We start from the raw sequence: 5245 nt of genomic DNA, 5'->3' as shown, positions 1-5245 counted from the left end.
AAAGCATTTATCAATTACTAGAAGGGAAAAGTGCTGGTCTCCTGTGTCCAAGAGACATGGTCCTCCTGCTGCCTGGTTTTCCTAGAAAAGGTCAGTACACTGTGTGAAGAGAACCTGGAGGTTTCCTGGTTATTCCTGAAGCTGTCTTTTGCCAATTCTAGGTAGCTTGAGGTCAAAGATCAGATCACTGTTGAAGCATCTCAGATGTGGAAGTAATCCCACATTATGAAGTCCAGTCTCCCCCTGGATGTGAATTTTGTCTGCCAAGTCTCTGGAAACTGCTCTGGTGACTTTTCCTTGTGACCCCTTCCTCTTTGGGATGGCCCTACTGTATGGAACATTCTTCTTCAGGAGCCTCAATTTATAGCTCACAGCTCCTACATGTGCCTGCAATGGCAGGTTTGTCCTAAATCTTCCTTGACAGTGCCCCCATTCCAGCACAGGTGGTGGGAAAGACAGGAAGGGAATAAGCATTTCTATTCACCTGCTGTCCACCAGCTGTTGTGCTAAGTGCTTTCTTTACAATATTATGTCTTCAGGTGATATTATTATCCCCATTTGACATTTGAGAAAACTGAAGCAAGTAAAGGTTAAGTGAAAGGCACATAGCTAGTAACTGCCTGAGGCTGGATTTAAACCCTGGCTTCCCTGACTCCAGGCCCAGGGCTCACTCCACTGCACTACCAGCTGCCTCTAATTTCTAGATAATGGAAACTATGCAGTGAGCCCATCCTTCTATAAGGAAGGTGCACCAGGACCAAATTTTCTGATTCCTAATTGGCCCTGTGATCTTCTCACCCACCTCTCCCCAAAGTTCCCAAAAATAAATGCTGGGGAATCCTTGCTCAAGGAGTCCTGGGAATCATCCTGCAGTCCTTGCTTGCCAGCCCCTATCAACAGCAGGAATAACAGACTGGCCAAGAGTCAGAATTTGGACGAAGATTCATTGACTTCCCCAGCAGGAGAATCTCACCAGAAGAGGCAAAGACTACATGAATGAACAGTAACAAGGTGTTTATAGGTTTTAGGGAGTGAGGAACAGGGTAGGGGACAGGTCCAAAGCTGGTTCATCAAGGTCCCTTTTGCTGGAGCTAAAGGCTGATTAGGCACATCCTATTTTGGGTTACTGGCATTACAAGCATTGATAGGAGAAGAAGCCAGACATGTATGAATATGATGGAATGATCCTTCAAATGCAGGGCTTTGTATGCACACTCTTTTCCCTAAAGGAAGCTCAATTACAAGTTTTCTCTGTGTTCACCCCTGATTCCCCATGCCCAGGGCTGCCTGTTCCCAGAGAAGATTTGATCTCTTATTTTGAAGAAAGGGAAGCACCATGGCTACTGGAGCAAGAAGGCCTGAGGAGCTGCTGCCCAGGTGAGTGAAGTGAAAGCAGGTGGATGACAGCTGGGATTACAAGAGGCTTCTAGGTGTGGAGGTGAAGCAAGTGCTAGTTTGGGGGGTAGGAAGACCTGACTTGGAATTCTTTTTTTAGACACTTTTTATCAGTGGGTCCCTGGAGAAGTCACTGAACCACTGAGCCTTAGTTTCCTCATGTGTGAAATGAAGGAGTTGAAGACCATGGCCTTTAAGCTGTCTTCCAGTGATAAATCTCGATCCTATAAAATGTTACTGTTTTGAAATTGGGGGCATGGAACTCCCCTGAAAATGCAAAAAGGGGTTAGGCTTTCCATGGGCTCTTAGATCTTCTTCATTTCAATGAACATTTTTTAAGGGTCTGCTATGTGTTGTGCTAAGCACCAGTGATCTAAAGAGATATAAAGAACATCCCCTGCTCTCCTGGACCTCACAGACTGGTGGGCAGACAACACGCCAACAACAATATAGAAATCTGTTATGGATAGGACAGATTGGAGTTCATTGAGAGAAGGAAGGTACTAAAGTGAAGGACTGAGAAATGCTTATTGTGGAAGGGGGGCTTTAGCTGGGGCTTGAGGGAAGCCAAGGTGAGCATTCTAGGCATAGGAATGGTGAGGAAAGCCTGTGCAGTCAGGAAGTGGAGTGTCTTGTTCACAGAAGAAAAGGGAGCCCATAGCACTGGAGTATAGCATATTTGGTGGAGATATAAGGTAAAAGAAGACTGGAAGAGCAGGAGAGGGGTTGGTGATAAAAGGGTGTGTAATGGCAGTGTTGGGAGAGAAGGGGGCATATGGGAGAAATGTTACCTAAGTGGAATCACAGGACTTTGCAGCACATTGAATATGGGGGTCAGGAGTGTGAATTGTGCGAGTCAGTGAGGAGTGCATGACACTTCATTTGTGAGTCTGCACTATTGGGAAGATGCCTTGGAGAGCTTTAGAAGAGTAGGGAGATGGGACCATTGGGGGAAAAAATGTATTTAGTTTGGAGAACCAGGAGAGGAGGGTCACTTAAAACCCAGAGAGAGAGGAATGGGTGATTGACTGGGAAAGGCTACAGAGAGGTCAAGAAGGATGAGGATGAAGAAATGGCCAGTGGACTTAGCAACTTTGAGATTTGGGGCCCTTTTGGAGAAAGGAGTTTCCATTGGACAATGACACTGGGAGCTAGACTGCAGAGAATTTCAGAGAAAGCAAAGGAAAAGAGTTGGAGACACCAGTTGTAAATGGGCTTCTCCACTTGTTTAGCCAAGAAATGGAAGAAAGATATCGGAAAATGTCTCCTAGATTGAATGACTCAAGTGACAGTATTTTTGAGGATTAGAGAGAAAGGACTTTATTTGTGACAATGGGAAAGGAGTCATTAGTGTGGGAGAGACTGAAAAGTAGTGAAAGAAGGCGACGCCGGAGAGGCAGTATACTGAGGAAGATGTGCTGGAATGGGATGATTTACACATGGAAAGGAGTTTGCTTTAGCCAGCAGAGGGAGGACTGTTTTCATCTATTACTGGTATTTTAGAGGAAAAAAAGGCCCTTGATTTATTGGAGATGAGGAGGATAAGATAGCTCTTGTTAAGTATCCATTTTTTTTTAATGAAATACGGGGCAAATTTCTCTGCTGCGAAGGTGAGTGGCGAGTGGAGACAGTGAGAGCAAGAAATAAGGGAGGGTTGGGGAAGAATAAAAAAAATTGAAAAAGCTGCTCTGGTAAATGTAATAGGGAGTCAATTGTGATTATTAAGTCATTTTGTTTCTGACTCTTCATGACCCAATTTGGGCCTTTCTTTGCAAAGGTACTGGAGTGGTTTGCCATTTACTTTTCCAGCCTATTTTGCAGATGAGGAAACTAAAGTCAGCAGGCCTAAGTGACTTGTCCAGGGTCACACAGCTAGTAAGTGTCTGAGTACTCTATTCCCTTCAGCACCTAGCTGCCCCAAGGGAGTCAGTTAGGGAGGTGTGAAAGGATGGCCTTTCCACAGTGAGGGCCACACTGAGATTATGTAGCCTGAATGTGAAGTGGACCAGGCAGCCTGGTTTTATGATTTTCTTTCTGTCCATTCAGCAGCATGTAAGTAGTTGCAAAGGTTGCTGCCTTAGAATTAATTCAAAGCTGTGCTTTACAGAAATTATCAACCTGTGTCCCTCCCCTGATCTCTGAGGCTCAATCTTTGGCCCATTCTTGGACAATCATTGGCCAGATTCATTGAGTTGACAGACACTCTCAGTTTGGGGAAATGGGAGGCAGAAAGTCCCAGGTGTCCAATAGTATGAGATGCTTCAGGAGCCTAGAAAGAACTGTTTGTGGTCTTCACTATGGGTATGGTCAGGTTCCAGCAGGGTTAGAATCAAACAGAAGTCACTCAACATAGTGGATAAGGTGCAAAAAAGGACCAGAAATGAGGCTGGGGCCAGAACCTGCATTGCCCAACTAAGACAGAGACCAGAATACAGGGCTTGGGGTTGAGCCTGGGGCTGGTGTCAGCTCTGGGCCCAGTCATTATCAGTGAGCATGGATGAAGTGCCTCCAGTTCTCTAGGCACCTCGCTAAGCTTTAAGACAGGGAAAGCCAGTCCCTGCTGTCAAGGAACTGTCAACATGGCCTACAAACATGGAGATGGTTGAGAAGAAGCAACAGATCAGGAGCCTTGATCTTAGCTGGTCCAGGGAAAGGAGAGTGTTTGGGAATGGAGAGACATGTAGTTCAATAGGATATGAGGGAACTCAAGGGGTGAGGCTAGTAACAGTTTAAGAAGAAGAGTAGAATTGGGGAGGAAAGAGTCAAAATCAAAACAAGAATGAGAAAAATTTCAGTCACAACTGAGATATTGTGGGTTCAGTTCCAGAGCTCCGCAGTAAAGTTAATATTGCAAGAAAATAAGTCTCACCTGAATTTTTTATTTCTCTGTGTATATAAAAGTTATTTTTTTCAATATACTGTTGTCTGTTACATGTGCAATCCTATTACGTCTTAAAAATGTACATACTTTAATTTTAAAATATTTCATTGCTAATAAAAGCTATCTATCATGGATAGAGCACTGGCCCTGGAGTCAGGAGGACCTGAGTTCAAATCCAGTCTCCAAACTTGACACTTACTAGCTGTGTGACCCTGTGCAAATCACTTAACCCCAATTGCTTCGCAAAAAAAAAAAAGTTTACTTTCTCCCAATGGAAGGAAGAGGATGAAGTTACATATGTGTATTCATTTGTCCGTCTGTATGTCTCTTTGTTTGTTGCTTACAGAAAGAGAGATTAGATCTGAAATGAAAGAGATTACTGCAAAGCTAAGCATTTCTGTGAACGAAACTCACCAGGAAAGTTTCATGAGGAATGGTCCCTGTAACTTCACTAAGAGACAGATCTGTGCTGTATTTCACAGAATCCACACAGGAGAAAAAGATTATAATTTTCATCGTTGTGGGAAAGACTTGAGTCAACAGTCATCCTTTATTTACCATCAAAAAATTAATACTGGGGAGAAACCACGTGAGTATCATGAATGTGGTAAAGCTTTTAGTGAAGACTCGTCCTTCATTATACATCAGAGCAGCACACTGGCAGGAAATCTTATAGATGTGATCAATGTGTAAAAGTTTTCAGAGAGAATTCCAAACTTGTTCTACATCAGAGAATCCATTCTGGAGAGAAACCTTATGAATGTAATCAGTGTGGAAATGCCTTCAGAAAGAAGGCCCATTATGCTCTACATCAAAGAATCCACAGTGGAGAGAAAACTTATGAATGTGATAAACGTGGAAAGGCTTTCACACAGAGTTGCAATCTTACTGTACATCAGAAAGTCCACACTGGAGAGAAACCTCATGAATGTAATCAGTGTGGAAAGGCTTTTCGAAGAAGCTCTGATC

This window comes from Phascolarctos cinereus, unplaced genomic scaffold (genome assembly GCF_003287225.1).
Source record: "Phascolarctos cinereus isolate Bilbo 61053 unplaced genomic scaffold, phaCin_HiC Scaffold_726;HRSCAF=1367, whole genome shotgun sequence".
Classification (NCBI taxonomy): Eukaryota; Metazoa; Chordata; class Mammalia; order Diprotodontia; family Phascolarctidae; genus Phascolarctos; species Phascolarctos cinereus.
This window is presented reverse-complemented; position numbering follows the sequence as displayed.